This window comes from Pan troglodytes, chromosome 4, assembly GCF_028858775.2.
Source record: "Pan troglodytes isolate AG18354 chromosome 4, NHGRI_mPanTro3-v2.0_pri, whole genome shotgun sequence".
NCBI lineage: Eukaryota > Metazoa > Chordata > Mammalia > Primates > Hominidae > Pan > Pan troglodytes.
Genome location: NC_072402.2, coordinates 29,723,056 through 29,747,642, shown reverse-complemented (window position 1 = coordinate 29,747,642; position 24,587 = coordinate 29,723,056). Strand labels below are relative to the sequence as shown.

The following is a 24,587-nucleotide window of genomic DNA, read 5'->3' as shown; positions in this document are numbered from 1 at the left end:
CCATGGTTTAAAGTTTAATAATTCTGTAGCTGAGAAATCCTGAGTTAGACATTAATTTTTAAATCTACTAATTGCACGAGACAATAATAAAACTGACAGAATAAGAATAATAGAGTGCATTATTTTGGGTAATAAAATGGGATCACTTTGATATGCTATATTATACATTTAAAGCAGACAGGAAATATATCAAATGAAATACATCTTCCAAAATCCCTGGATATTGCATTTGAAGCAAATTCTGCTCACTTCAACACTCTCAGCTTTTTCAGTAGCTAACAGTTCAGATTCTATTGCAGTTTTAAAATTTCTAGGTTTACCTAGAAATGTTACACATAAAGAACAGAGAGCTGGTGAGATATATTCTCCTGTATATAACAGTAGTCTATCTTCTGCCACTAGCTGAAATGGATCTTTCCCAGCAACTGTGTTTTAAGTACCTTCACTGCTCAAAGGTCACGACCTTCCCTCTAAAGCCTTCCCAACTCCCCTAGGAAAGACATAATCATTTTTCCCCCTCTTGTTCTCCAAGAATACTTAGTGAACCTCTCAGTTATAAACTCTTTTTACATAGTAATTATTAGCAAATTTTGCTTATCATTTAATCTCACAAAGCCCTTTGTGAGCTCATGCAGGATAGAGATCACATCTTATTTTTCTTAAAACTGAGCACAGGCTGGGCATGGTGGCTCACACCTGTAATGCCAGCACTTTGGGAGGCTGAGGCGGGCAGATTACCTGAGGTCAGGAGTTCGAGAGCACCCCAGCCAACATGGTGAAACCCCGTCTCTACTTAAAATACAAAAATTAGCTGGGCATGGCAGCAGGCGCCTATAATCCCAGCTACTCGGGAGGCTGAGGCAGAAGAATTGCTTGAACTCAGGAGGCGGAGGTTGCAGTGAGCTGAGATCATGCCATTGCACTCCAGCCTGGGTGACAAGAGTGAAACTTCGTCTAAAAAACAAACTAACAAAAAACAACTGAGCACAGACCCTGGAACAGAGTAGATGCTCAAGATGCTTAATAAATATTCATGGGATGACTAAATGAGAAGGAGTTTATAACTTGGATTATTAGATTCAGGAGATCTTGATTTGAATCTGTGTGCTTAATGTTACTAAATATAGTTTAAAACTGTATCCATCCAGACTTTGCCTAAATAATCTAACACAGATCACATTTATATTCTCTGCAGAATTTAGTATTAGAGACCTGCAGAGTGCACAGAGTTTGAGTGGGCAAGACATATGGCTCCAGAGAACATTAAATGTCAGTTAGTGTACATGCAGAGACAGGAAGGAAGGAAGGAAGGGAGGGAGGGAGAAAGGAAGTTAGGAAGGAAGGAAGGAAGGAAGGAAGGGAGGGGTTGGGAAGAAGAAAAATAATAAGGTGGGGGAGAAAAAAGAAGAGAACGAGAAAGGAAGGGAGGAATATTCCTCCCTACATTCCCAGGTGCCATCTTAGTAAAACAGGCTTCAGACAGCAGACAACAATAAGAGATTGAATACTCTTTGGTAATAACAAAGAAAGCTGTTGAAATCAAACAGAAGTATGTATGACCTAAAGGTTTATGAAAAATTAACAGATCACTTTTTAAAAATCAATTTCTAAATCCTCAAAATCTATATGTCCTCTTTCTGAAAGTGAGGTCCCAGACCTTTATTCTTTCCCAAACTGATATTCCTGATAGCCCTGCTCTCACTTTATGAAAGACAGGCATATGCCTCACTCATCCAGAATCTTACCTTTGTGTAGTAAGGTGTATGTACTGAGGATTGTCCAACCTAACAGGGGATAAAATCCACTAGTGGGGCCTATCAAAATGACAATTTTAAATACTAGCCTCTATACAACTTCCTTGGATTAAGGTACCGTAATCCTTTGGTGGAGTTTTGTGCCTTTTCCTGACACAAATTTTGGTTAAGAGGGGGAGTACAGCATTAGATATGAGACATTTTAGCCATGTTTGGGATCCTATGTCATTGACTCTTCCTTCCTTTATGACTGACAAAGACTGTATTCCTCCTGAGAGTCCTGTGAGAGCAATGCAAAGAAAGATTCTGTATGAAATATTGTAAGTGCCAGCATCTTACTTCATCTAGGCACAAAACTCATTGCAAAAGCCCATGCCTTATTAACTATTTCTCTTAGATTCACAATGATTAAGATGTGTGCAAAGTAAACTGTGAAATGCCAATCTATTGCAAAGTATACCCTCACGGCATTTTGACAATTCTCAGTAATGAGAAAAAATTGGATGATTACTCTCATTTTCCCTTGCCCAGATCGGTGTCTCAGTTGCATGTTTTATATGATTTTTATACGGAGCAGGAAAAATATTCTGCATTAACTTCCAAAACATGAATATTCATGTTCCAAAATATGAATCAACTAACATTCAGGACCTATTCAGGTGAAGAAGACAGATCTTGAATGTTGGTTGATATATTGTATGCTCTTGGTCTTTTCTTCAACCCCCACAAAGAATATTTTTTATTGACTATTGTAAATATATATTTATAAATATTATAAATCCATCTTCATCTTTTACTTAGGTTACTTTTCACATTCTTATCACATTTCAACACATCTGTATTATTTAACAGGAGTGTATTACAAATTCTGATATAAATATTTAGCAGCAGTAATTAACATACATGTGTTGCCCTATCCTTTTAAATACCCTAATCCTAAAAGTCCCCCACTCCTGTTATAGGACAAAATGTTTCCCAAATGGATTCAAATGAAGAATGCCCTGAACATAGAACAGCAGTTCCATATAATTTAGATGAATCCTCTCAGAAAGGAATTGAGGTCCTACTTCAAATGTTCTTTCAACTCCTATTCCTTTCTTCACAAACCACCCAAACTCTAAAGACATATTTTCTATCCTGTTTGTCAATGAACCAAATGGCATTCTGCCTTTTCCTTACAAATAAATGGAAAAGCAAAAGTGTTGAGTCACAGTACTGTTGAAAGTACCACATCTATAAAATATTAAATATGTTCAAGTTATTTTGCTGAATAAAAAAATTGTTAAATTTTTTTCTCCTTGAAACCCAGAAAGATAAAAAGTGTCTGCTTGTTAATGGCTTAATATAAAGCCACAAAATATCATCCTATCTGTTTATACAGTAGCTAATTAGATTCACACTTGAACATATGATAGAAAAACTTTTTTTTAATGTAGAGAGGAGCAACCCTTTAAGAAAAAAGAGAAGAATACTGAACTCTGTAATGAGAGAATAAAAACCTGAATCTACTTAAAAACATAACAACAGCAAGCCTCTGAAGAAGAATATGTGCATCTGAAAAGTGGCATAGTAGGAATTGCAACCATGAGTAACGTACATTGACAAAGGAAGAAGGTGAATGGAAGCAAGATATATTCCAGGTAGATATTATGGAGAAGTTTTTCTGCAGTTGACTGACTAATAGGTTTCTTCAGAGGCGATTTGAAAGTAAATCATACTCCATAAAAGATGGAAAAGCAAAACCTAAGAAAAGCGAGAAAATCAATTTGTTGACAATTGTGCAATTGACAGTCGATCCTTGGTATCAGCAGAAACCAAAATCCCCTCATAATTCTCACAGCTGGCCCTGTGGAAGTGCAGATAAGAAAAGTCAACTCTCTAAAGGCAGATTTCACATCCTGGATACTGGATTTCAGATCCGCCTTTGCTTGCATATTCAGTACCTGCCAATATAGAAAGCACAATATATTTATTGAAATTAAAAAAATTAAGTAGAAGTAGATGAATGCAGTTCAAATTCATGTTTTTCAAGGTTCATCTGTATTTTGTTTGGTGGGTAGAAATACATTTATGTAGTGTGTGAAGCATTTCTTGAGCTGACTACAGTAATTAAGAGCTCTGCTTCTAGAGTCAGAAAAACCTGAGTTCCTTACTATCATGAAGTCTTTATTTCCTATGTCTAATATGAGACTCACAGATTTATGGAGAGAAATAATATCCAGCACATTAAAAGCTTATCTCAGTGTCTAATACAGAGGAAGTCATCTTTTTTAAGTATGTGTGTGTGTACATATATATATATATGTATGTGTATATATATGTATGTGTATATATATATGTATGTGTATATATATATATATATGTACTTTAAGTTCTGGGATACATGTGCAGAATGTGCAGGTTTGTTACATAGGTATACATGTGCCATGGTGGTTTGCTGCACCCATCAACCCATCATCTACATTAGGTATTTCTGTTAATGCTATCCCTCCCCTAGCCCCCCACCCCCCAACAGGCCCTGGTGTGTGATGTTCCCCTCCCTGTGTTCTCATTGTTCAACTCCCACTTATGAGTGAGAACATGCGGTGTTTGGTTTTCTGTTCTTGTGTTAGTTTGCTGAGAATGGTGGTTTCCAGCTTCATCCATGTCCCTGCAAAGGACATGAACTCATCCTTTTTATGGCTGCATAGTATTCCATGGTATATATGTGCCACATTTTCCTTATCTAGTCTATCGTTGGTGGACATTTGGGTTGGTTCCAAGTCTTTGCTATTGCAAACAGTGTTACAATAAACATACATGTGCATATGTCTTTATAGTAGAATGATTTATAATCCTTTGGGTATACACCCAGTAATGGGATTGCTGGGTCAAATGGTATTTCTGGTTCTAGATCCTTGAGGAATCTCCACACTGTCTTCCACAATTGTTGAACTAATTTACACTCCCACCAACAGTGTAAAACCTTCCTATTTCTCCACATCAGAGAGGAAGCCTTCTAAAGCTAGATACGCTGCAGGTAGAAACATACCCCATTGGCTCTTCCTTGAAAGGTGATTTTAGTTTGGAAGATTAACATATTTTAAGTGAAAGAAATACTTAAGGTAATTCTGGGAAAGAATTTCTTCTCGCTTTACAACTGCATGGCCACACCACAAGCTCTGGATATGGAGACTATGACTAGAGTATAGATTATAAACTACCTAAAGTCAGGCATCAAGTTTTTCATTTCCCTCATACATTCTCCACATCTTTTTATACTGATCTGTTCACAAGCAGCACATGATAAACATTGACTCAGTGTATGAGTCAATGATCTCTATGTATCTAAACACAGATAGTTATTTTCATTAATTCATCACTCTGCTCTTTGAAAGATTTCACCTGCCAGGACACTGACTCCTGTCATGTCAAAAGCAGCATCTCAGTACTAAAACCAGCACAAGCACAGCAAGACATACTGTGCACAGAAATTATGCACTGCTAAGATGAAGACATTATAATGAGAGCAAGGTAACAAGCAGAATAACAATTTGCCAACAAAAGACAAATTTTCTTCCCTTGGAAGCGATGTCTACAGAGAATACCAACAAGGAAACTGCCAGTCTGGGATATATATTCTTATCAAGCAATGCATTTCTTATCATGATGAAAAGGGAAATGAATCCATGGCTAATACTGATAAGTTAACAGAGATATTGTGGTTCAGTAAACATTAATTTATCATTCCATTGCTAAGAAACAAAAGGAAATAAAATAACAAAGGAAGAAGGAAAGTGTAAAAGCAAAACTATAAACCTTATGAAATACATAAAATAGGTAATTGACAACCAGTTATGAAGTAAAATATTTAAAATCAAATTCTCTAATTCTGAAAGAAAGGAGGCTAAATTAAAATTTTATTTCCTCCTTGAATTGAAGAGCCTATCATTTAAGTAAAGCTTGGAAAAAACAACCCTCCCCCACAAAATAGAATAAATGAATGAGACAATATTATGTACAACTGAGTATCATACTGAAAATCTAAGCCATGGGTGAAAATCCTCATTATCCAAAAAGATTTTCCTAGATAAATTTATTAGCCCTCTATTAACCAATTACTACAGGTGTCTTTGCTTATCCAGTTTTTAATAGAGAAGTAATCTGCCAACCTTTTGAAGTGGAAAAATATTTTAAAGTATTATCAGTAGTGCTATAAAGTTATAGGCTACTTAGTAAATATTAAAACAATGGGTCAAAATTAGAGTTCCGATGACTCTAAACTTGATTGCACTATTATCAAACACCATAGGAACTACAGAAATGCTTAACAGAAATGATGATAAATTAAGCAATTAGATTAACCCTTACAGCCATGCCATTATTAAAAAGAACACACCTCTAGCCACCATTTTAATAATGCTATTAATATAATAAATGTACCTAATTCCCATTAATATACTAACGTTACATTGTGTGTATTATGTAACTTGTGAGTATACACTATTAAAATCATTTATTTATTATATATACTTTCCATCATAAGTATAAATAGCTTAAATTCTTATTCCATTGTTTTCATTGAAGTGTTGGGAGTAAGACATACTAGAGTTCTTCAACAGATTTTGCTGTGTACAAAAAAATTATATCTGAATGATTGCTGTTTATGCCAAATTAGCACAGTCAGATGTTACTATAGAAAGACCACATGGCATGTGGGAATATGATATGATGTTTACCAAAGCAAGAAAGCAAGCTCTGGAGGCAGATGACCTGAGTTCATTTACGTTCATCCTATCTAAAGTGTATATGTGTTGCCTTGTATCATTCTGTAGGTCCTGCCATTTATCTATTTGTTGTCTGTTTGTTCTAATGTAATAGTTATTAAAATTCTCCCTAAGCCTCAGTTTCTCCACTGTAAAATAGAAATGCAAATAGAATCCATATAATACATTTAACACAAGTCCAGGCACATAGTAAGCACATAAATAAAATGGCTTTAGTTACTAACCAGCAAGTTAAGAAGAAATACTCTTACTACAATATTACATGGATTCCTCATATCTGAAGCTTTTGCTTATTAATGCAACTAGCATTTGACATGATGCTAGTTATTTATTTATTTTTTTGAGACAGAGTCTCGCTCTGTCGTCCAGGTTGGAGTGCAGTGGAGCGATCACAGCTCACTGCAAGCTCCAATTCCGGGCTTCACGCCATTCTCCTGCTTCAGCCTCCTGAGTAGCTGGGACTACAGGCACCGCCACCACGCCCAGCTAATTTTTTTTTTTTTTTTTTTTTTTTTTTTTTTTTGGTAGAGACGGGGCTTCACCGTGTTAGCCAGGATGGTCTCGATCTCCTGAGCTTGTGATTCGCCCGCCTCGGCCTCTCAAAGTGCTGGGATTATGGGCGTGACCTGGCCAATATTTTGTTTTTTATTAGGAGTATTAAAAAATTATATTCACTTTTAATTCAATTCTTGCCTTTCTACACTGTGTGTATACTTTTTAAAAAATGAAAACATTACTAACAACAAAAACAAAATCACCAATTAAAATTCTTCACCCCAAAATAATTCAGAAACATAAACATATTTACATGGTAGAAGGGTATGTGGCAAACCCTATAATCAGTCATTTTAAACATTCTGTTTCACATGAAGCTTCACTCTAAATTCATTTAACAAAATTCTTTTTTCATGTGTTTTTTGGCTGCATAAATGTCTTCAAACACATGAAAAAATGCTCATCATCACTGGCCATCAGAGAAATGCAAATCAAAACCACAATGAAATACCATCTCACACCAGTTAGAATGGCAATCATTAAAAAGTCAGGAAACAACAGGTGCTGGAGAGGATGTGGAGAAATAGGAACACTTTTACACTGTTGGTGGGACTGTAAACTAGTTCAACCATTGTGGAAGTCAGTGTGGCGATTCCTCAGGGATCTAGAACTAGAAATACCATTTGACCCAGCCATCCCATTACTGGGTATATACCCAAAGGACTATAAATCATGCTGCTATAAAGACACATGCACACGTATGTTTATTGTGGCACTATTCACAATAGCAAAGACTTGGAACCAACCCAAATGTCCAACAATGATAGACTGGATTAAGAAAATGTGGCACATATACACCATGGAATACTATGCAGCCATAAAAAATGATGAGTTCATGTCCTTTGTAGGGGCATGGATGAAACTGGAAATCATCATTCTCAGTAAACTATTGCAAGAACAAAAAACCAAACACCGCATAGTCTCACTCATAGGTGGGAATTGAACAATGAGATCACATGGACACAGGAAGGGGAACATCACACTTTGGGGACTGTTGTGGGGTAGGGGAGGGGGGAGGGATAGCATTGGGAGATATACCTAATGCTAGATGATGAGTTAGTGGGTGCAGCGCACCAGCGTGGCACACGTATACATATGTAACTAACCTGCACAATGTGCACATTACCCTAAAACTTAAAGTATAATAATAAAAGAAAAAAATAAAATAAAATTCTTAAGAAAATCCTTGGGTGGTTAATTACAAGATAAATGAAGATGAGCTCAGATTATTTTTGATTCCTTCTTACAGTTTTCATTGTGCTCTTCTTCTAAAATAGATATATAGGTTTAATATATATATTTATTATATATATACACATATCTATCTCTATCTATCTATAGATGTAAAAGCAAGTACAAATGAGGTACAAAAAAGAAAAAAATCGTTTTTAAAAAGAGGAGAAAAAATAAAAATAAAATAAAAAGAGGAGGGTGGTTCCAAAGATGGACTATCACAGCCACCAACAAAGGGAAATTTCCATAAAGGAAATAATCTCTCCTTTTAAAATAAAAAATTAGCTTGACATGGTGTTAAAAAGATGATGAAATTAAAAACACGGGCTGATTTTCAAGCATAGTTTGCCTTATGAAACGCACAATGTTGATCACAATGTAAATATGCTGACTTTCCGGTGCCCACTCTCTGAGTTTGGCTTGCCTGTTCTAGCATTTGTACTGTACCAATTCAATTCCCTCACCACTTTCCTCTATTTGAAAAACTGTGAAACCTATTTGACATTTTCTTGTCCAAATATGTTTTTTATATATCAAATCCTCCTCTTTTAAATTTTCCATTTACTTCTGATTATTATGTATCACAAGTTGATACCAACAATATCAGGCTTATTTGGCAGTAGGTTATTTGGCAGTAATCCACAAAACGCAGAACATGCTAATATCAAATTCTGTGTTATCATCAAACATTGTTTTTGCTTTATCACTTTTTAAAATTGAGATTTTTTTCGAATACCATAAAATTCACCCGTTTAAAGTAAACTAGCATCTGTGGTTTTTAGCATATTAGTAAGTTTGGGCAACCATCACCTTTGTCTATTCCAGAACATTTTCATGACCCCAAAAAGAAAGCCCCATAACCATCAGCAGTCTCTCTCATTTTCCCTCTCTCCCTACCCCAGGCAACCACTAATCTACCTTCTGTCCCTATAAATTTGCTTATTCTTGACATCTCATATAAATAGAATCAAACAATATATTATCAAATTTAATCACAACATTTAAAAACAGAAAATCTGCCAACCCTTGAGAATACGGCAGCAGAGCTCAATTAAGGAAATATTTGTATAGAATAATACCAAAGCAGGCAAGGAAATATGATGGAGGAAAATTTAAAAAAAAAAGGAAATGGAATACTTTTTAAGATCCTACTTTAAAATATTCAGTTATTTCCCCTTATGGAATAAAAATCTCCAAGGAGAAAGCCTGGGTGTTTGTATTTTAAAAAAGCTTTTCTGGGGATCATGGTATTTGGCCAGGTTTGCTTTAGGCCATACTCTGACTCATTTCTAATGCATGTCATTTCTAGAATTTGATTGATTCAATGATCCATTTGCAAGAGTCTAAGCCATTCAGTTTGATATGTTGAAGAAATATAAATAAATAAATAAATAAATAAATAAATTCAAATAGCAATCCCACAATATGCTAATGTTTTAATAACTTCTTAGTTCGTCTGTGCAATAATTAATTGCTTAATTGTGTTTCTAGACATCTACAAATGTGCATAATTTTAAATTTTAAAATAAAAATTAAATGTATATTTATTTAGATTTCTTAGTTCTTGCTTTCATTTATTTTGCATAAGCAATGCTACACACATGCAAATTGATATAAATAGAAATTAAGGTTCCACAAATTATTTCATTGATGTTTCTAAATAGACTTATAACTAACAGAAAAAAATTTACCAGAAAAAATATAAACATTTATATTTAAAATGGTCATGTCCAAATATCATGAAAATTTTAAATATAATTTATTACTTTATGTAAAAAGTGAATACAGAAATAGCTACAGATATGGTAAAAGATCAAAACAATTTTATTTCCATTGAATTATATGATATGCCAACAAATGTACTTTGTTCTACATTTCCTTCACAAATATTTCGTCATCTCTATCTGCCTCAAGCTTATCTCAGTAATTAAATGCTTTGAATTAAATTTTATATGTATTTTTTTAATTCATCACTTCATATCCAATATCTCTGACAAGATATGTAGAATCGAGTCACTAGAAGGTTATATATGACCAATAACATTTATTGTAAAGAATAGAAACACTGGTATGAAGCTACCTGAATATATGTGGTAGGCTCAGAAATGCTACTACCTTCTTTGCCCCACAAGCAAAGACAGATTAAAATATGTGCCTCACAGTGGATTTTTAAAGGGCAGGGCAAGAGAGACAGCAAGGTAGGCCAGGGTTCTAGCTAGGCCAGGATTGAAGATGGGGAGGGAAAATCAAACTACCTTGGCATTGAGTCCTAATCAACAATATAATTTCTGATAAAGTTCTATCTCAGCAACTGGCCTTAATTGTTCAAATGTATCAAAGGACATGTAACCACCATAAGTTTTGACAACCACACCAATCCTTTGGGGGGAAAGATATACTGCCTCAAGACAATTCTTCGTGAAATGCCTTGATCTACCTAACATAAGATAACATAGTGTAGGTTGCTCCATTTCCAAAACATTTTAGGAGTCTTGATTCCCCTCAATTGATTTATAGTTCCTCCTACAAAATTCTGAATTCTTAACATACCTACCTCATGTTAATTCCTGGGCAACTTTTGCAATCAAGCTCAATAGGCAAAATGCTACATTACTATTGAGAACTACAAAAAGATATGGTCAAGAGTATTGCAATTCATTGAATAAATCGCTAGGTTGAATCCAAATTTAAGAATAGAAGAATTTTTTTTCACTGATTTACATTAAATTTCAGAGTTACTTTGCTGTTTTTCTTTTTTCCCCCTGATTATCCTTATATTAGCTCTGGCATCTTCAGTTCTTCAGTTAAAAGTTTGTTTGTCCCAGGCCTCTGTTAAGTAGACAATATTTTGAAATACATGTAAGGCATTGTTAACAGGTCCTTTGGGTTAATCTCATTAGATAAAGAATACTTTCCATTGAAATTAAACACCAGCCTTCTGGTTAATCATTTTTGTGACTTCAGGTTTTCATATGCAGAATTTATTTCATCAATTACATTTGCTCTTAGAATTTTTATTTTTTTAATTCTTCTTTCCAGCTGTCTCTTGATTACTTGCTTTCAGTTGGTATTCTCTCCCAACAGTTTGTATTTTTCAAACACTGTTAACTAGCTGATTAGCTACTTTTGTTACTTTTAATCAACTATATCAAAAATAGTATTTCTTCAACTTTTCTGAGGTTGCAATCTACACATGTACCTGTAGAATACACCAAATAATTCTGATTTTTTATTGTCAAATACTCATGTTTTCAAACAAAATAAAATCTGCTTTGCAGAGTCAAATTGTGCCAATTTGATATTTTTGTTAGATTAGCCACAAGGAAGTTTATAGTTTGAAGCTAGATTGCTTGAGTCTCTTAATAATCTTGTTCTTGCTCATCTAAATCCAAATGATTATATGACTTAGATCCTATTGGAGTTTATCCTAAACTACACTAAATCAAGCATGGCAACAATAATCTTTGATTTTAAAAGGTGTGTATTCAGATGATGAGGACTATATTTTAAACATCAGGACAAAGGCAAATTTAAAGCTCCAAAAATAAGCATGGCTCTTGTACTGGATTCCTTTTTTTTTTTTTAATTTGCCACTTATTCTGATGCATGGAAGATTACAGTTATCTCCTTTTTTCCCTGAGGAATTTAAATGCTGGTCACATAAAGCATCTTATTCTCATTCTGACAGGGTGAAAGAATTAGTACTCTACGTAGCAATCTTGCTCTCCCTCCCTCTGCCTGTTGCCAGCTTACTTTTTGTTCTTATACTACAAAAGTAGAAAGTTATTTAAGTTTAATTTTTCTCCTTTGAAGTCATAATGAATAATCATAAGGATAAGTCAATATGTTTTAAGAATCCAAAGGATAATAACTCTGTTGTATTCATTTTCTCAAAACAGATGCCCCCTGGAAAGTATATTTCATTTTTGAAACTTTAAAAATATTACCCAGCAAGGGATGGGATAGATATATAATTTATAAGTCACAGCTGTTTAAAAATCACAATAAACTCAAATCTTAAAAATTCAGAATAAACTGTTAATATTTATAAGATGCCATATTGCCTCTTACCTAGATTAATACACACTGAAACTACATTTCTCTCTGAAACTGACACATAATTTATTTTATGAAGTAGTGAGAACAAAACTAATAATTCCACAATAACAAGAGGAACAATATGATTGTTTTGTATATGTCATAAATATATACGTATCTATCAATATTGAGCATTGCAAATATATTAACAAATTCATTTGCATAAAAACACAATAAAAATTTAAAAGAAATGAAAGTTTAGCTGTACATTTTTATAAATTGGTACCCCATCAAGAAAATACTGCTAAACATTGCTTTGATTACTATAATTATTTTTTAACTTTTGGAGAGTACAGGATGAGCCTATTTTGATTACAATTTTGATTAAGAAACTGGAAATATGACTAATAAATTTAGTCATATTTATCAATTACTTCCTTTTTCACTTAGAGCAAAATTACATCAATAAAAATTTCTCTATCAATAAGTACCATTTTACTTCTCTTTCAAATATTCATTTGGATTCTCTTCCTTCTGGAAAGTCTAGTTGGAGACAAGTTAGCTGATTGAGTAAAGAAATCAAAAGTCAAAAGAACTGTAAATTAAGTCAGTCTATGTGGTACAAAGAATATGGACATTAAATAGCTCTAGATCCTCAGCTCTGTCATTTACTAACTATATCACCTCACATAAGTCTGAGTCTGATCCTTAGACAAGTTTACTCACCTATAAAATGGAGGTTATAAAAGCTAACGAGATTTTTTTGTTTCTTGTTTATTGCTTTCTTTGAGACAAGGTGTCTCTCTCACCCAGGCTGGAGTGCAATGGTGCGATCACTGCTCACTGCAGCCTTGACCCCACAGGCTCAAGCAGTCCTCTCATCTTAGCCTTCCAAGCAGCTGGGACCACAGGCATCCACCACCATGTCCAAATAATCATTGTATTTTTTTTATTTTTTATTTTATTTTATTTTATTTTATTATTTTTTTATGTAGATACAGGGTCTCCCTATGTTGCCCAGGTTGGCCTTGAACTCCTGGGTCTAAGTGATACTCCTGCCTCACGTTCTTAAAGTGCTGGGATTACAGGTGTGAGCCACCATGACCAGCCTGACATTAGTTTACTGTGAGGAATATATGGGACATTAGTTTTGTTAGGGTGCATGATCACTTAAGATTTTATACATATACATATATACGTCAGGTAGTATACATATACATATATACATTAGATTACACATATACATATGTACATTAGGTTTATACATATACATATATACATTAGGTTATATACATATACATATATAGATTAGGGTGTGTGATCACTTAAGATTTTATACACATACGTATATACATTTCTTAAAGTGCTGGGATTACAGATGTGAGCCTCCATGCCCAGCCTAACATTAGTTTACTGTGAGGAATGAATATATATATATATATATATATATATATATATATATATATTCTTGGTTATCCAAGAAGAGGTTTGACTAAGACCATATCTATCTATATATATGTATGTGTGTGTGTGTATATATATATTCCTCACAGTATATATTTATATATATATTCCTCACAGTATATACATATATATATTCCTCACAGTATATATATATATATTCCTCATAGTATATATATATATACCTCATAGTATATATATATATATTCCTCACAGTATATATATATATTCCTCACAGTATATATATATAGTATATATATATTCCTCACAGTATATATATATGTATATATTTATATATATATATTTATTAAGTGCATACTGTTCCAACACTGTTCTAAATCCTGAGAATTCTACAGGTCTGAATAAAATCCAGCCCCGAAACGTAAGATCGCAGATAAATAGAAGAGATGGACCCTTGCCTGTAAATGTAGAAGAAGCTCCCTTAAAGGAATTCCACTTAATTGAACTGTATGACATCAACTGATGTTCTCTGTTCCTACTGTAACATGTAATTGATAGATGTCCATGGTGCACTGAGAGCTAGGTTAATTGGGGAATATATATATATATATATTCCTCACAGTATATATATATATATGTGTATATATATATATATATTCCTCACAGTGTATATATATATATATATTCCTCACAGTGTGTATATATATATATATATTCCTCACAGTATGTATATACAGTATATATATAGTATATACATTATTCCTCATGGTATATATAGTATATAAATTATATAGTATATATATTATTCCCCACAGTGTATATATAGTATATATATACACTATATATATTATATATGTAGTATATATATGCACTATATATTATATATGTAGTATATATATACACTATATGTACTACATATATAGTATATATATTCCTCACAGTATATATAGTATATCTATTATTCCTCACAGTATATATAGTATGTATATTATTCCTCACAGTATATATACAGTATACATATATACTATATACAGTATTACTATATACACAGTATATACTATATACAGTATGTATACAGTACACATACATACTGTATATATACAGTGAGGAATAATATATATACTATAAATACTGTGAGGAATAATAGATATACTATATATACTATATATACTGTGAAGAATTTATATACACTATATATATACTGTGAGGAATATATATACACTATATATACTATATACTCCATATACTATATATACTATATACTCTATATATACTATATATACTCTATATACTATATATACTCTATATATGCTATATACTCTATATACTGTATATACTGTATATATACTGTATATACTGTATATATGCTATATATACTGTATATATACTATATATACTGTATATACGCTATATATACACTGTATATACTATATATACTGTATATACGCTATATATACACTGTATATACTATATATACTATACATATACTATACTATATATACTATATATACTATACATATACTATACTATATATGCTATATATACTATATATACTACATATAGTATATATACTACATATAGTATATATATACTATATATACTATATATACACTATATACACTATATACATCATATACTGTATATACTATATACATTATATAATATATACACTATATATACTATACACTATATATACTATATACACTATATATACAATATATACTATATACACTATATATACTGTATATACTATATATGCTCTATATGCTATATACTATATATACTATATATGCTATATACTATATATACTATGTACTATATATACTATATACTATATATACTATGTATACTATATATACTATATACTATATATACCATGTATACTATACATACTATATATATACTATATATACTATATACATACTATATATACATACATACTATACATACTATATATACTATATATACTGTACATATATATACTGTGAGGAATATATATATATACTGTGAGGAATATATGTATACTGTATATATATACTGTGAGGAATATATATATTTAAGATTTTATACATATACATATATATTTTTTCTGGCAACATATACGCATATACATATATTCATATTTTTCTGGGGACTTGGGATGAATGGTTGTGTGACTAGATGTGAAATATATAAGGAGAGGAGATGAAACTCAGTGTTGAACATACTGAGTTACAGCTGGTGTTGGACATACAGGTGGAGTTGTCCATAAGATTGCTGGATATGTGGTTCTACATCATGGAAAAGAGATCTAAGCCAAAGGTACAGACATAAGTATCATAGGCAATCACAAACTGACACCATATGATATTGGATGGGGTTATCCAAGAAGTTTGACTTAAGACCAGTGGCAACTGATGAATTTTCTAAAGCTAAATGTATCCAGTAGTTTAAATCCAACATCATGCCAAACATTTTCCCACTTATAGCCATAAACAAAGACTAAAAGAATCTAGTTTGATTTTTTTCCAAGTAAAGATGGTAATGAATAGTAAAATGATTCAGAAAAAGAAAGCCAGAATATAATTCAGAAGCCTGAATAATTTACAAATTAGAGACACGAAACCCAAAAGATTAAATATAAAATAGTGACTGAAAAAGGCACATGACTGATTATTCAAGGCACATTCTATCTATCTAAATCAGTAAAACACCCCCCACCCCACCTTCACCAGGCAGTACTGGGTAATGTCATTAGCATTCGACTTCTTCAAAGAGGAAAAGTTAAAGGAAGTACAGCAAAGTATACTCATATCTCCTTTTTTTTCAAGTTAAAGATAATAGAATACCTGCCATGACATAAAATCTGCAAATATAATTTTTAAAATGCCAAAAAGATGAAAAGAAACTCAAAAGTATGGATCTCCAATTTCTTCCACTTTACTCTGAATAACAAAGCTGTTTTTCACATACATTGTGAACCTTTCAGCAATTTGCTGGAATAAAGATAAATCACCCTGCATTTCCATGTAATAAGAATGCTCTGCTGTCAGTCAGAAGTAGAGATTGTGGAACCTGATTAAATAATTTTTCATTCCTTTTCACTCTGTTTAAGAAAATTGTACTCCCTAAATTCATATAAAATACAGTTTGGTTTGCTATAACAACAACAACATAAAAGAAAGCAGATGAATAAAATTCTAATGTTAGAGTACATTTTAAAATCACCAATTTAAAAAACCATATTAATTTTTTAAATTAATTTTCTGTATATTTCTTCATTAAAAGTGAAATATTTTAATACATCTTATTTCCAGTAGAAACATTTCAAGAAATATTTAATGCATATCCCCCAAAGCTTAAATATTTTATGGTCTCTTTTTCTTTGAATTTAAAAGTGCTTGTATTTCTAATATTAAATCAGTAAAATTGAAATGTTCATATTCTATTTGTCTCTAAATTAAGAGTTCTCATTTTTCTCCATTCCTAAAATGTCTGTCTCAGCTACCTGAGAAGTAAAACACAGGGCACGAAAATAATAACCTGAAATAATCTTAAGGGCTTTGTTTTTATCTATGTCTATCAGTTTTTGTTGACTTAGCTGATCTCGCCTACTTGTAATTCTAAGATTTAAAGAATCACTGAATAATTTTGAGAAAAAAAAATATGTTTCCCTTTCTGGTGCTTACTTTTTTGTCATTATTATAGACTCACAGAAGAGATAGATTCAAGAAAAATTCAGAACATTAAATAATACAACAATCTGTGCATATTCATACTGACAATGCTAACAAAAGACAAAATGCCATAAAGAAACAGGAATTTGTTTTACCTGTCTAGGGACAACTGAACTTATTTTTTCAGTATCACTGTAAAGTAGCTCTTCAAGTGGAAAGACATATTAAAGATAAAATATTCTAAAGAAAGATACATTTAATATTTTTTGTCAGTCTTTACATGATTTTTACTCGTACCGTAAATCAATAATGATTTTAGTCACTAATATTTATCAAATATTTTCAAATCATTCTACAAAGTTCTCATTTAAATGACAATTATTTTTCTTTTATATCCATATGTTATCCATTTATATAATATTTAAATTATACAATTATTAAGATAGAGTTCACAGTGCAGGGTGGTAAAGTATTAGTATTGCTCTATTTATTAAACCAGTGGGAACATATATATTTCATTTATTATTATAATTAAAGTTGTGTCTCTCTGTTGTATACACTATTTTATGTGTATTTTTTTAAAAAAATAAGTTCAATTGGTATAAACATAATTGGGAAAAAATAGTCCATTCTCCTGCTAAGTATGTAAGACTATTTTTGTGGTGAATGCAGAAAACATCCCCAAATTAACCTAACTCTCAGTGCACCATGGAAAACTATCAATTACATGTCACAGTAGGAACAGACAGCATCAGTTGATGTCATACAGTTCAATTAAGTGGAATTCCTTTAAGGGAGCTTCTCCCACATTTACAGGCAAGGGTCTATCCCTTCTATTTATCTGCGATCTTACATTTCGGGGCTGGATTTTATTCAGACCTGTAGAATTCTCAGGATTTAGAACAGTGTTGGCACTGCATGCACTTAATACTTGTAAAATGAATAAAAGAATGTAGAATTACTGAAACATTTACACATTCATTTTACTTATGCTTCTATCACAAGAAATTAAGTAGTTCTCATTTCAATATTTTGTCATTTACATCTTGCTTCTGCACTTAGTAACTCAGAATTAATTGGATGATAGTAATTTCCGTCTCCAGATTGTAGTTATGTGGTGAGACATAGGAAAATAAGTTTCAGGGATTTACGTGATACCTGATGTTTTCAGGCATGAAATGAAGTTGTATTTATTATATATCATTTTAAAAAATCACTTTGATGCTCTCTAAAACATTCTGAAATTTCTACCAGAAAAATGAAATTATTTAAAGAGTTACAAAAAGTTATAATCACAGTTTACCTAGAAGCTGAAAGGGAAATATTTCAAATCCTTGGTTTTCTGAAATTGAAATAACCCTTTAGAATCTTAAGAACAGTGGTATGTTTTCGACAGATATTTTATGATAAAATTAACCACCATGACTAACAGCACTGAGTGTTTTTGACAGGATATAAGGCCAAACACTTTGTTGTATTATTATTTGCATTCAGGATTAATTCTGTCCATGCACAGACACAAATGTCGTATTTAATCCCATAGAACATAATAACCACTTTATAAACATAGAGCTATCCACAATATCAGTTTATTAGCATTAGGAATTACAGAATTCTATCTCCAGCTGTTCTTTGTGAAGTTCAGAAACCAAACAATTAAACAAGAATACATTCACATTTCTAAGTGCTCAAGATAAATGGTCTCTCTGGTCTTCCCTGTTACGGAGAACTCCATAAATCTAATCCTTGAAGATATATCTACTGAGGCAATGTCTACATGACACCAAAGCATTCATATGAAAAAGAGAAAACTGAATGATCCAAATGTCTCCCAATATCTGGGGTTTTGGCCTCATGTAGATAAAACACTTGAGACACTGAGACCTTTCATTTAGTGTATGTGTTCTGAATCATTTATATGCAGTAACAAAACAGATTTGAGCAGCTCCCCACTGAGCAATGTAACATTCACATCAAAGCACAATGTTGAGTATGAACATCTGCCTAAGAACCAGGAAACACCCCTAAATAAGTCTAGAGCCTCAGTCAGCCAAGCCTAAGTTAGGTGAATTTTGTAAGATCTAAAATTATACATGTGGATGTGGATAGATGATAGATAGATGATAGATAGATAGATAGATAGATAGATAGATAGATAGATAGATAATAGATAGATAATAGATAGATAATAGATAGATAACAGATAGATAGATATCTGATATACATACCCACACACAGATGAAGGGGAGAGTCTAGAAGTATCTATGCCAAATTATCTTTGAAATAACCCCTTTACGTTGTCATTCCCCTGTTGAAAAATTTGTAATGCTCTATCACTTTTCAGTGGTTTCTGAAGAGTTTTTGGCTATAGAAGCTTTTGTTTGAATGAAATTTTACATAGAAATTCACTATGCAAAATATATAAGAGCAGTTCTGCACTGATAAAAGCCTAAAACCCTGTTGAAATGGCCCCACGGATGCAACAGAACACAGGTTGACAACCACTAATCCATGCAATAAATCCACACTCTTGTCTGCCTTTCATAAATCTGTCCCAACTTACCTATCTTTCATTTGAGCATTCATTAATTCAAAAAATATTAATTGAGCAATACTTATGTTAGACACTATAAGGCACTGAAGACACAAATATAAATAAGACTATGGGTGGGGCACAGTGGCTCACACCTGTAATGCCAGCACTTTGAGAGGCTGAGGCAGGTGGATCACCTGAGGTCAGGAGTTCGAGACCAGCCTGGCCAACACGGCGAAGCCCCATTTCTACTAAAAATACAAAAAAATTAGCCAGGTGTGGTGGCACATGCCTGTAGTTCCAGCTACTCAGGAGGCTGAGTCACAAGAATCATTTGAACCTGGGTGGCAGTGGTTGCAGTGAGCAGAGATCGCACCAATGCACTCTATCCTGGGCAACAGAGCGAGACTCCCTCTTAATAAAAAATAAATAAATAAGACCAAGACTGCATTCTCAAGAAATTTACATTCTAAAAGAAAAGGCAAACATAAAAAAATTAATATAATGTGATTAGCATCATGTCTGTACATATGTCACAAAGGAAAGAATAATTAATCATATAGATTAGTAAAGGAAAACTTTACCAAAACATATGTTTGAATTGGATCTTGAAAGAAGGCACAAGGAAATAAAGAATGTATAGGAGTTTGATGGGTGAATAAATGGGTAAGGGTAATTTTTGGTAGAAAAGCAAAGAACAAAAGCACAGGACATGTGAGAGTGTGGTGCCTTTGAATAACAGAGAACTCTAGGGTGGCTGAAATGTAGGATAGGAAGGGACCTTAACTACTCACAGAGCAAATTAAAGGGTACATTTCCCCATAATCAATGGGAAGCAATCCTTGAAATAGCCATGTAGGTCCATATTAAAAAGCAATAAAACCTATTTATTAAGCACATGTCTTCGATATCAGACAAATCTTAATTTGATTTCTGGTACTCTTACCATGTTTTAAGGCAAGTACTAGGTTTCCATGTCCTCATGCACAAACTGGGGTAATATCTATTTGACAAGGTTACTATAGAGATTATATAAAATCATATACGTAAACTCAGTGCATAACAAGTTGTTATTGCTATTATTGTCATCGTTATCCTTAGTGTTTGGTTTGGTCTTTCCTCATATCCATGTTTGTTCATATTGTGTTCCTAAAACACATAGAATAGATCCCTTTTTCCATCTATTTAACTAAAATGGACTTATCCTTCAGTCCCAGGCCAAATTCCTTTGACAAGACATTTCCTGTCTGTGAATATTAAGAACACTTACAATCAGTACCTCCCACCTAATTTTTAAATAATCATTATCATATGTAAAATATGTAAATATGCATATATATATGTTTTGCCTACCAAACTAGTTTGTAATCTCTATAAAAACTCTAACAATATTTTCTGATTTCTTTACAAACCCTTGTGCCACCACCATCAGACTCTATTTACATACTCTCCACAAAATCACTTTCAAATCCTGTCACTTCTTTCTTTCCCACAGCCAACTTAGAGCTCATTAAGACTTTCATTATTTGACACACCACTATTTTCCCATTTATTATTGCCACATCATTTGGCTTTCCATCCAGTTTGGAAAGACACAGTAACTCCTTTCAACAATGCTCTATTTGCTTCCTAGAATTATCTATCTCGGTGACCACTTGCAACACATCGGACCTGCCAATTTTAACCCCCTGACAAATTGCAGTATGGTTTAGCCCCTACTGCTTCTACACAGGTGTTGCCATAGAAAATCATGAAAATTTGCTAATTGTTTTCACTACATATTCATGCACCCTAAACATGGAGAAGCTTTCAGTTCTAATCAGATATCTTTTAATGTTTTTCTAGCTGAGTTCCAATTTTATTCCCTACACATCTCAGCACCCACTACTTGTTTTACTTTCCAGTCTGCTGTCCATTTCCCTTATTTTGTGCAGATAATTCTACTTAAATTATTTTCAAAAATGAGTTCTTCAGGTAGTTATTCCTTCATTTTACTCACAATTTTAAAATGCCCATAATTCTTCTCCCATCCTTTTTTTGTTATTAATTTTAGAGGAAGGTACATTCAGCTCTGAACTCGGGAGGTAAACCAGGTCTCTTTACTTCCTCTAGACTTTTATTCTATCAACTATATTCTCTTATCATTTTAATTTTCTCCACTCTATATTGAAGCATGAAAATTTAACAAGTGAATAAAGGGGGAGATTTTATTTTTGGCAGAGGAAACTGTGCAAAAGCACAGCCTAGTACTAATAAACTGTGTACTAATAAACTCAACTTCTTGTGTTAAGGCACAGTTTTATATTTCTCATAGAATTAATCTACCAAATTATCAAGTTAAGGTTCTAACATATGAGAAAACATTATGTTTATGTTGCCTTCATTTACTCAACCTAATCAGTCCTCAAACTGTTGCCATTTGGCATTCATCGCCACTACTGGAATAAAACTACTTTCTTGATTATCCCAAATGTGTTTATAAATTCCAAAGCAAGTAATCTGTTGTTGATTACTTCATTCTTCTTCCTGAAACCCGTAAACTTAACAAAAAAAGCAGGAAAAGAAATTTCATCTTCAATGAACTCAGAGGCCAGGAGCTTTGGCTCATGCCTGTAATCCCAGCACTCTGGGAGGCCAAAGCAGGTGGATCGCTTGAGCCCAGGAGTTCAAGAACCAGCCTGGGCAATATGGCAAAACTTCATCTTTACTAAAAAATACAAAAATTAGCTGGGCACAGTGGCACAAGCCTGTAGTCCCAGCTAGTTGGCTGAGGCAAGAGGATCACCTGAGCCTAGTGAATTAGGTGAGATTCACTGCTGAAGCTGGAGCTGGAATTATCACACCCAAACATATTGCCACTATGTATTAGAACTATGTCAGAGTGAACCGTAGGGAGAGAGTTAACAAATGATGACTGCATACGGAATGCGAATATTCTTCCAAGTGCTTTCCCTAACTAACTTTTTTCTCTTTTTTTCCCCATTACACTGATTTTTCTTTCTTCCAGACTTCAACTCTAACTTCTATGTAGCTTGATACTAAACACATTGTTGGTTCTCTGGAGAGACAGAACCAATACGATGTATGAGAAGATTTCACAAGATCGCAAATGTGGAAAAGTCCGACAATAGGCCCTCTGCAAGCTGGGGAGCCAAAGAAGCCGGTAGAGGTAATGCGACTCACTTAGCAAGCCTGAGACCCAGGGAAGCCCACTGTGCAACCCCCAGTTCGAGGCTGAAGGCCGAAGAGCCCCCAGGAGGCTCCTGGTGCAGGTCTCAGAGTCCAAAATCCAAAGAACCTGGAATCTGATGTCCAAGATTAGGAGGAGTAAAGCGTCCAACTCCAGAAGAGAGGAAGAGACCAATGAGAAAGAAAATCTGCCTTCCCAGTTTGTCCCATTGAAGATACCAGTCATAGGATGGTGCCCGCCCACACTGAGGGCAGGGCTTACTCTCTCAGTCCACTGATTTATATGTCAATCTCCTCTGGACACCCCTTCAAAGACACACCCAAACACAGTGTTTCCTCAGCCATCTAGGCATTCCTCAATCCAATCAAGTAGATACCTAAAATTAAGCATTACACAGTCAAATCATAAGTAGAATGTTGTTGGGGAGAAGGAAGCATATACTTCCTATCATTGGACTCGTTGTACTAGTTTTGAAGGGGTAAAATACATTCCAATGACATGGTTCCCAATATCAGAGCTGAATTCATGTTCTTTTGACAGAAACATTGGGTTACTACTAGTTTTAATGTTCCCATCACTGGAAGTTTTAGGAATGAGGACAATGCTTCAGGCACTATCTTTCTGTTTTCACATCTAAATGGCTAGACCTATCCCTGACCCCAAGTGGTAGGCTGATGACTTTTACCATCCCCAGACCACTTCTCTTACCTGTGTCCAAGCTCCCAAATCCTGATGTTTTCTTCTGATCTCCATACTTCCTTTTCCTCCATATTCTAACTCAGTCAAGTGTAGTTTTTTAACGCCTATACCATTTTTTAACGCGTATACCATATTTTTCCTATTTTTACCTGAAATTCTAGTTTAGTCTGCATCATTTCTCATTTTAATTGCTCTAATAGGTGCTGAGCCAGCATCCAGGATTTAAGCCTTCCCTAACCCATTCTGATGCACAGTGATAATATTTTAAAAACTCAAATAATCACACCTCAAATTATGTTCCTTCATGTTTCAATTTCTCCTCATTGCCTATTACCTAAATAAAGCTCATCACACTTCTTAGCCTAACCTTCACATCCTTCTTTAATTTGGCTTCAATATACCCTTCTAGCCTATATTCTACTGCCTTGCTTACATAGTCCACTATTAGCAAACAATGGCTCAGCATTGTTTCAGATACCCTGCTCTCCAGTCTATGTTTCTAACCACAGTTTTTATCCACTTAGAATGCCTTTCCATTATCACTGCTATAAAAATTCTAACATTTCTCAAGGACCAACTTAAATGTCATTTCTAGACAATAAATTAACTAACCCTCTCATTCAAATTGAAACACTTTCTTGTTTATACTTTCATAATTGTCAGAAGTATCCTTGTTATGGCATTTATAAGATTTTTGTTTATTCTACATTTTATTTTATAGCCTTTATATTTATTGCTATT

General features: G+C 33.3%; 1 long non-coding RNA gene across 1 annotated transcript; it reads right to left on the bottom strand.

The window, feature by feature from the left end:
- Positions 1 to 24,273, bottom strand: LOC107974671 (uncharacterized). The gene is made up of 3 exons (XR_010157184.1): positions 23,856 to 24,273; positions 3,352 to 3,497; positions 1 to 2,034 (listed from the first exon to the last, which is right to left on the bottom strand). It is a non-coding gene; the product is annotated as an uncharacterized LOC107974671 (long non-coding RNA).
- Between the last annotated feature and the right edge of the window lie 314 nt (positions 24,274 to 24,587).